The sequence below is a fragment of the Schistocerca americana genome, chromosome 4, assembly GCF_021461395.2.
Source record: "Schistocerca americana isolate TAMUIC-IGC-003095 chromosome 4, iqSchAmer2.1, whole genome shotgun sequence".
Lineage (NCBI taxonomy): Eukaryota > Metazoa > Arthropoda > Insecta > Orthoptera > Acrididae > Schistocerca > Schistocerca americana.
In genome coordinates, this window is record NC_060122.1 from 133,387,848 (window position 1) to 133,398,385 (window position 10,538).

Below are 10,538 nucleotides of genomic sequence, written 5' to 3' on the forward strand. Positions count from 1 at the left end.
ACCTGTGCACAGAAGCTCTCTGAAGAACACAAGCAGCAGAGACTACTGTTTGCTCGGTGGGTGGAGGATAGAGAAGAAACTCTCAACAACGTTTGGTTTTCAGATGAGGCATTTTCACTTAGACGGTGAGGTTAACAAACAAAATGTACGCTTTTGGGCAACTGAAAACCCACAAGTTCTTCATGAACGACAACATTATGCTCAGAGGATTACAGCGTGGGCAGCAATTTCTTGTCAGGGACTTATTGGACCCTTTTTCTTTGAAGAAACTGTGAACAGCGAGCGTTGTTTGAACATGCTTCGCAATATCTTCATTCCACAGCTTCTTGCTACTGCTTTGCCCTACAACACGCAGTGGTTCATGCAAGATGGGGCAAGGCCACATACTGCAAACACTGTGTTGGAGGTTTTACACGAGCATTTCGACATGCGGATCATTTCACTCAGGTTTCCAGGTTTTCTTCAATGAGGGACAAAATTGGCCCCCCCCAATAGTCCAGACCTCAATCCATGTGACTTTTTTCTTTAGGCATACCTAAAGCAAAAAATTTTCCCGAAACGTCCACGTGATTTAATGGAGCTCAGAACACTTATTCTTTAAGCTTGCTGTAAAATTACGGAAGACATGTGCCGTAGGGTAACCACTAACTTCAGTGTTCGTTTGAAGGGAGTTAGGAAACGAAATGGTGGACATATTGAGCATGTGCTGAGTTAGAACAAATCTCCATGGACGGCTCTTCATTGTAGTATATGTTCCTTTCAGATTGTATTGACAATAAAGTTTATATTAAAAAAAGATAACACATTTCGTGCGCCACCCAGTAAATACTGCGGTAACATGAAAGTTGAGCCAAACTCCTAGTAGACGCCGCTGTATTTTATGTAACGTGAAAAGATGCCAAGTACATACAGCTTTAGCAGAATATCAGAATGTTACAATAGCGACGATTCTATACCACTGTCCCTCTCCAAAGTGTAAACCAGTATATGTAGACCATTATAGACGGATCTTCTGCCGCCACGCCTACCCCACCACGCCTTCTTTTTAAAATTAGAACGACGGTGCATCTTGGCTTTTCTGCGCAAACAAAGCACTGGCATAAAGAAAAATGACAGAGGAATTATCCTAAAATCTTTAAATTTCTCAACCGCACATTCATCGAGGCACTCTTAAGCAAACTTTGATTACAATTTTAAAGCGAGGTGGCCCAGTGGTTAGCACACTGGACTCGCATTCGGAAGGACGACGGTTCAATCCCGCGTCCGGCCATCCTAATTTAGGTTTTCCGTGTTTTCCCTAAATCGCTCCAGGCAAATGCCGGGATGGTTCCTTTGAAAGGGCACGTCCGACTGCCTTCCCCGTCCTTCCCTAATCCGACGAGGCCGATAACCTCGCTGTCTGGCCTCCTAATCCGCAACAACCCAACCCAACTACAATTTTAAGTGTGTGTACCGTAATATCTTTCTCTATAACGAAGATATACGTATAGATTGGGGACGTGGAGAGAATGGAGGCGGCGTGAAGTAAGCATTATCAATGAAAGAGAAGGAGGGTGGGTACAACAAAAATTATGTATCGAAAGAAATCTGTGTTGTCATCTTGGACGAAATGCGAAAGATGTTACCCAATACAGGTAAGGATCGGACTGAACTAATGTCACCTATTTCTTCTCAACCTTATGATTTATGCGCAGCAACATATCCTCTCAAACGCTTCCTCCGGAAAGTCATCATCTTAATTTGGTGGTAAGGTCGTCACATTCCTTATGAGACTGATACACTTGTTTTCCTCCTGAGCTATTCCTTTCAACTTTGGCAGTAATAGTATCTGTTCGGAGGAGCTGTTGCGTAGAAGATGGCCATTGAAGTCGTGTTTCGTTTTCTTCATCATTGTCGCAAAGCTCCTTTATTCCGAAACCTCTTCATTTGCCGCACTGTCGAGCCACAGTATTCGTAGCACTCGTCGCAGCCTTTCAACACTTTCCAGTTTATATGTTTATTTTCCCCAATCATGTTCTGTGTGTCTGAGACGTAGCTTGCAACACTCCACACAAAAGCTTTAATAAACTATTTCTTTATTTCTGCACATGTTAATTAGGTTATCTATTTGTTAAGTGTTCTTTTCCCAAGCAATTATTGACGTTATCTATCGCTTGTATCTTCTATCAGAGTACTTAATGCTGGCCAAATACCAGAATTACTTTACTTGCGTTGTATAAACTGGCTTATATTTATTATTAGAGAAAAGTAAATAGAATTTAATTGCGATGGGGACCCGTAACTCATAAAAATCGGAGAGAAAAGAGATCCTGGGGTTTGTGGTGGCACGCGTCTCCACCACGCGCCGCTCGTTTCGAGTCCCGGCACGTACGAGCAGCGGCTGTATCTCCACAGCTGCGCCGCTAAGATAACCAGCGTGCCACGGTGAGCGCACAAACCTCGTACCGGCAGATGTTAACGCCTTACACGGCTGCGCAGCGAATAACTGAGGACAGAGGCGATTTTCTGCAGCACTTTAGGTCACTGCTGCAGACCGACGTTCCTTCCTTGCTGATAAGCTACAGAAAGCCAGAAACATTTGCCACTCGGCATCAGGAAGAAATATAGCTTCCTCTTGCATAGGAATTATAAAAGACTCCTTTCGGAGTTTTACGAGTGTGGTGTTATTTCACCTTCCCCACTCAGCAAAATAACAACCCAGCTACGAAATAAAGTTGAGGCAGAATATCTGGAAACCTGTAAGGAGAGTCAGAACCTCGTGGATAACGAGCATGCGAGGCAGAAGATATGGCGACAGAGCACATTTCATTCGCCAGGATGAAAGGAGAAAAGGTTTTCAACATGCAGCCTTGATGTAGGTAATGAATCTTTCCGTCTGCTTGGGATTGTCTGCTGTTACGAAACTTTTGACATAATAAAATATCCTTGCCTTTCGTTGGCAGTGCTTTTACCGGCTTAGCTGTTCAGACACGACTACGATCCACGCTGACAACTTCAATCCTGAAAGTATCCTTTCTCCCCGGAGCGCCACACCGACAAGATACGAAGGAGGGCTTCTGTTGAGTTTGGAAAGTAGGGAGAGGTAATGCCAGAACTTAAGCTGCGAAGGCTGGCGCCGTGAGTCATGACCAGATAGCGTAGTAGGTAAGATCACAGCTCGAGAAAGGCCAGGGACGGGATTCGAGAGTTGTTCCGGTATACAATTTTAATCGACTGTGAACTTTCTATTTTTTGTATTGCAACAGCATTTTTCTACCGTTTCCTTTTGCATGAGCCGGCCGAGGTGGCAGAGCGGGTCTAAGTGCTACAGTCTGGAACTGCGCGACCGCTACGGTCGCAGGTTCGAATCCTGCCTTGGGCATGGATGTGTGTGATGTCCTTAGGTTATTTAAGTTTAAATAGTTCTAAGTTCTAGGGGACTGATGACCTCAGCAGTTAAGTCCCATAGTGCTCAGAGCCATTTTTTTGAATTTCTTGGAAGAATTGTGACAGGTGATGAAACATGGCTTCACATGGCTCTGAGCACTATGGGACTTCCATGGTCATCAGTCCCCTAGAACTTAGAACTACTTAAACCTAACTAACCTAAGGACAGCACACAACACCCAGTCATCAAGAGGCAGAGAAAATCCCTGACCCCGCCGGGAATCAAACCCGGGAACCCGGGCGTGGGACATGGCTTCATCATTTTTCACCAGAGAAGAACAGGCAATCAATGGAGTGGCATCATGCAAATTCAACCAAGAAAAAAATTCTTAACCACACCTTCTGCTGGAAAAGTTATGGCTACGGCGTTTTTCGATTCCGAAGGACTCTTGCTTGTGGACATCATGCCAAGTGGAACCACCATAAATACTGATGCATATGTGACGACACTGAAGAAACTTCAAGCTCGACTGAGTCGTGTTCGACCACATGAGCAAAAGCAGGATGTTTGGCTGTTGCACGACAATGCACGGCCACATGTCAGTCAAAAAACCATGGAAGCGATCACAAAACGCGGATGGACAACACAAACTCCCTTCTTACAGTCCTGTCCTGCCTCCATGTGACAATCATCTCTTGGTGGAACAAGGTTTGAAAATGATGACTCCCTTGTGCACGCTGCCAAACAGTGGCTCCAACAGGTTGGTCCAGAATTTTACCGTGCGGGTATACAGGCGTCGCCTGAGAACGTAGAACTACTTAAACCTAACTAACCTAAGGACATCAGTCACGTCCATGCCCGAGACAGGATTAGAACCTGCGACCGTAGCGGTCGCGCGGTTCCAGACTGAAGCGCCTAGAACCGCTCGTCCACTTAGGCCGGTGAAAATATTGTTCCTAAAGGATGTATCTGCACACTGTAAAACTTTCAAACATGTAGAATAAAAGATGGATTAAAAAAAAAAAGTGAGCCGAGCGGTCTAAGGCGCTGCAGTCGTGAACTGTGCGGCTGGTCCCGGCGGAGGTTCGAGTCCTCCTTCGGGCATGGGTGTATGTGTTTGTCCTTAGGATAATTTAGGTTAAGTAGTGTGTAAGCTTAGGGACTGATGACCTTAGCAAGTCCCATAAGATTTCACACACATTTGAACATTTTTTTGAAAAAAAAACTGTGTGCATTTCTTTTGGAGTGAACCTCGTATTTATTGCTTGACAGCCGAACTGTTGACATCGTAAACACCAATATTCACAGGGCGCACTGTATATGCGAAGAAGAGAAGAGTTACATTTGATTAAGTCACGTTATTCCTGGAATTAGTTCAAATACGATGACATGCATTTTTTCATTTAGTTTGGTATTATGTAACATTCTAACCATTCGACTTGAAAATGAATTTATGTGAACGACTTGCGTACGCACTGGCTGCTGGTCTGGAAGCCTGTAAAAATAAATAGCTGATCATCGTTAACGACTGCCTTTCTACGACCAAGTGTAGGTGTAGCGGGCAAAAAATTATGGAAACGTTATACAGGAGTCCGTGAACGTCGCCAAGCTGTTGGCAGAGCATAAAACAGTGGACGTCGACGGGCAGGTGCGCACGCCGAGATTTAGAGCACCGGCAGCCGCCTCAGACATCCAGATGCACTGATAGCGGCTTCTGAATCGACCTCTGGTCGCTTGCAGCGGAGCGAATCGCGAGCCGCGTAGCAGACTGGACAGCGGGCACGCGGAGAACCCGGCGCGACTCAGACTGCGACGGCGCACGCGCGGAATCCCGAGGAGCAGCGGCGCGTGCCCCGAGCACCACCTGCCGACCGGGCCTGCAGCTTTGTCACTCCCAGCGTGCATTAGGCGGTGAGCTTGCAGCTGCCTGCTTGTCTGCACTCTTCCACAACAGTTTCTGAACCAACGCCAAACATTTATACCGTCAAGAATGATTACTACTATTATTTGTACCAAAGAATCTTCTTTCTATTGTTTTTAATCCTGTTTTATGTATGTACTTCCCACGTCTGGCCAAGTTAGCACTATTCAGGCAGCGTCCGCAAAACTGAAGTTTTTCATTTTTTTTTATTTTTTTTTCGTCATCAGTTGGGTTGGGTTGTAGTGGGGGAGGAGACCAGACAGCGAGGTCATCGGTCTCACCGGATTAGGGAAGGACGGGGAAGGAAGTCGGCCGTGCCCTTTCAAAGGAACCATCCCGGCAGTTGCCTGGAGCGATTTAGGGAAATCACGGAAAACCTAAATCAGGATGGCCGGACGCGGGACTGAACCGTCGTCCTCCCGAATACGAGTCCAGTGTGCTAACCACTGCGCCACCTCGCTCGGTACGTCATCAGTCTTCTGACTAGTTTGATGCGGCCGGCCACGAATTCCTCTCCTGTGCCAGCCAGCCTCTTCATCTCAGAGTGCGAAAATTGGCAGTTGACCTTAAACAACGAAAAGTGAGAGGTTATCCACGTGAGTGCTAAAAGGAACTCAAACTTCGGTTACACGATAAATCAGTCAAATCTAAAAGCCGTAAATTCAACTAAATACCTGGGTATTACAATTACGAACAACTTCAATCGGAAGCAGCACACAGAAAATATTGTGGGGAAGGCTAACCAAAGACTGCGTTTTATTGGCAGGACACTTAGAAAATGTAACAGACCTACTAAGGAGACTGCGTACACTACGCTTGTCCGTCCTCTTTTAGAATACTGCTGCGCGGTGTGGGATCCTTACCAGATAGGACTGACGGAGTACATCGAAAAAATTCAAAGAAAGGCAGCACGTTTTGTATTATAGCGAAATATGGAAGACAGTGTCACAGCGATGATACAGGATTTGGCATGGACATCATTAAGGGGGGTAGGACGTCAAAGGGGCCGACTTGGAGCAGAGGAGGCACCACAGGACATATTAATTTCCACTGTCTATACTTTTACAAATAAATTCATAAGACTTTGTCAGCATGACCACGAAGGTTTCAGGATTCACACTCGTAGCAGCGGAAGTTCAAAAACATAACAAAATGATTTTTTTTACATGTGAAATTTCATCATTTTTTCACTTACTATTGGCTGCATTTGTTGCTATAGGTGCACTTTCCTTCATAAGTAAGAGAGAGACTGTTCGATGAATTTTTCACAGCATACAAACCATACATACAGGTGTCTGAAACTCTAGAAGCTATTTAGTTTATGAAAAAATGAATGAGCTGTTACGTTTTAAACTTTACGTTTAGAAAAAAATCAAATTTTGTAGTTAATTATCTCAATTTTTACCACAGTGTTTAATAGATTTGGAAAATTCTAGAGTTTCATACACCTGTAAGTATGGTTTGTATGCTGCGCAAAATTCATCAAAGAATCTCTCTTACTTGTGAAGAAAAATGTACCTATAGCAACAAATCCAGCCAACAGTAAGTAAAAAAATGATGAAATATCATATCTAAAAAAATTTATTTTGTTATGTTTTTACACTTCCACTGCTATGAGTGTAAATCCTGAATCCTTCCTGGTGATGCTGACAAAATTTTATGAATTTATTTGTAAAAGTATAGACAGTAGAAAATAAAATGTCGTGTGGTGCCTCTCCTGCTCCAAGTCGGCCCGTTTGACGTCCTACCCCCTTAAAAGAAAGGCGTTTTTCGCTGCGACGGAATCTTCTCACGAAATTCCAATCACCAACTTTATCCGCGCGCTATATTTCACGGGTTCAGTTTTGATGTGGTCATAGCTGATTAGCAATTGAGACTTATTACGCGGAAGATATGTATTAGATCAGCGAACTAATAATTAGCTGAAGGAGTTACTGCTTGAAGAAACTTGTTTGGTGAGGTTTATTAAAAGTTGTAGTAAATGATATTGCGTCCTTGCCATTACGTATAATTTTATTTTTTGCGCGTCTTTCTGACTTTCACATATTTGAATTGTTTATATCGAGACCAACATTTTGTTTCATCTATTGACCGAGAACATGCGAAGAGCTTTTGGAAATCTGACGCAAGCTGTGAGCGATCCATTTTTCCCGTCCATAGTTCGCATCTACGAATTTGTCAGAGATGTGGAGATCAGCAGAGTTACAGTTGCAACTTTTAACTCATCGATGGGGGGGGGGGGGGGGGGGGGAGTCCATAGTTCACCGATAGTTCACCGTACCGCCGACGTAATCGTAAGCGACAAATGGTTCAAATGGCTCTGAGCACTATGGGACTTAACATCTGTGGTCATCAGTCCCCCGTAAGCCACGGAATTACAGTATAGGTTAGATTATGCTTGTAGGTGAAATTGGCTGTGGTCTTGGGAAAGGATTCACTCCGGCGCTAACCAGAAGTGATTATCGAAAGTACCGATCTATTAAACGACGAACGTGCGACGGGGATATGAACGCTGCTGCTCCCGACAACTGCGCCACCTCGCTCACCGTCCCCCAACCCCTCCCAAGAAGACTAATTTGGAGTCCAGCACCGGATTTCGCCCACTGCATTGTCGCTGCACTCTGGTCAGCAACAACAAGGAACGAGTGTGTGTAAGCGCTCGCTGAGATCTACAAAACGGAGTGAGGCAACAGCACAACATTTTCACTAACCTTGCGCAAGACAGCAACGGTGATTTTTCGAGTTGTGACCTATGATTATTAAGGCTGATTGTTAGTTTTTTTTTCTGTCTCGTATCGACTGAGACGACAAGGCTCAGATTGCCGTCTGACTTTCCTTATTTAGGATTCTGCGGATTCCCAAAATCGTTGCAACCCATCATCTACATCTACACCGACATACATACTCCGCAATCCACCATACGGTGCGTGGCGGAGGGTACCCCGTACCACAACTAGCATCTTCTCTCCCTGTTCCACTCCCAAGCAGAACGAGGGAAAAATGACTGCCTATATGCCTCTGTACGAGCCCTAATCTCTCTTATCTTATCTTTGTAGTCTTTCCGCGAAATGTAAGTTGGCGGCAGTAAAATTGTACTGCAGTCAGCCTCAAATGCTGGTTCTCTAAATTTCCTCAGTAGCGATTCACGAAAGGACGCCTCCTTTCCTCTAGAGACTCCCACCCGAGTTCCTGAAGCATCTCCGTAACACTCGCGTGATGATCAAACCTACCAGTAACAAATCTAGCAGCCCGCCTCTGAATTGCTTTTATGTCCTCCTTCAATCCGACCTGATACGGATCCCAAGCGCTCGAGCAGTACTCAAGAATAGGTCGTATTAGTGTTTTATAAGCGGTCTCCTTTACCGATGAACCACATCTTCCCAAAATTCTACCAATGAACCGAAGACGACTATCCGCCTTCCCCACAACTGCCATTACATGCTTGTCCCACTTCATATCGCTGTGCAATGTTACACCCAAATATTTAATCGACGTGACTGTGTCAAGCGCTACGCTACTAGTGGAGTATTCAAACATTATAGGATTCTTTTTCCTATTCATCTGCATTAATTTATATTTATCTATATCTAGAGTTAGCTGCCATTCTTTACATCAATCACAAATCCTGTCCAAGTCATCTTGTCACTCAACAACGACACCTTCCCGTACACCACAGCATCATCAGCAAACAGCCGCACATTGCTATCCACCATATCGTAAAGATCGTTTATGTAGATAGAAAACAACAGCGGACCTACCACACTTCCCTGGGGCACTCCATATGATACCCTCACCTCCGATGAACATTCATCATCGAGGACAACGTACTGGATTCTATTACTTAAGAAGTCTTTGAGCCACTCACATACTTGGGAACCAATCCCATATGCTCGTAACTTAGTTAGCAGTCTGCAGTGGGGCACCGAGTCAAACGCTTTCCGGAAGTCAAAGAATATGCCATCCGTCTGATACCGTTCATCCATGGTTAGCAAGATATCATGTGAAAAAAGGGCGAGTTGCGTTTCGCAGGAGCGATGTTTTCTAAAGCTGTGCTGAGGCATGGACAGCAACTTGTCTGTCTCAAGGAAATTAATTATATTCGAACTGAGAATATGTTCGAGAATCCTGCAACAAACCGATGTTAAGTATATTGGTGTGTAATTCTGAGGATCCGTCCTTCTACCCTTCTTATATACAGGCGTCACCTGCGCTTTTTTCCAGTCGCTCGGGACTTTACGTTGGGCAAGAGATTCGCGATAAACGCAAGCTAAGAAAGGAGCCAATGCAGTAGAGTACTCTCTGTAAAACCGAATTGGAATCCCATCAGGACCTGGCGATTTATTTATTTTCAACCCATTCAGGTGCTTCACAACCCCAGGGATCACTATGTCCATGCCAACCCCGGGATGGCTCCCCCAAAGCTTTGTCCCCAACCTTTCGCCATCATTCTCGGGCCGAGCTTGTGCTCTGTCTCTCATCCCGACGAGACACTTTGTTGCCGCGCCTGCCGTGTGGCGGTACACTTGCAGACGCGGGGGGTCGGCGACCAGCGGACGGCAGCGTGCGCCTCGCCTTTTGTGTGGGCTCTCCCTGTATAAGGAAGGCGAGGCGCCGGCCGCGCTCTGACCCGGCGCACGTCCGTGCCGTGGCACCGCCTGCAGCTATACGGACAGTAATGAGGCGGCGCTGCAAAAAGCCCGCTGCGACAAAAACGCCGGCCGCCAGCTCGCCTCTATTTCCACCATTTACGTACGAATATCCCATGTCAGTGGTGATCATTGTGAAACATAGCCAAAGCCTTGCAGACAAACAAAAATTACACGAAGCGAAATGTAGTGTGCGGAGGGCTATGCGAGAGGCGTTCAACGAATTCGAAAGTAAAGTTCTATCTACTGACTTGGCAGTAAATCCTAATCAATTCTGATCTTATGTCAAAACGGTAGGTGGATCAAAACAAAATGTCCAGACACTCTGTGACCAAAATGGTACTGAAACAGAGGATCACAGACTAAAGGCCGAAATACTAAACGCCTTTTTCCAAAGCTGTTTCACAGAGGAAGACTGCACTGTAGCTCCTTCTCTAAATTGTCGCACAGATGACAAAATGGTAGGTATCGAAATAGATGACAGAGGGATAGAAAAACAATTAAAATCGCTCAAAAGAGGAAAGGCCGCTGGACCTGATGGGATACCAGTTCGATTTTACACAGAGTACGCGAAGGAACTTGCCCCCTTTTTTGCAGCGATGTA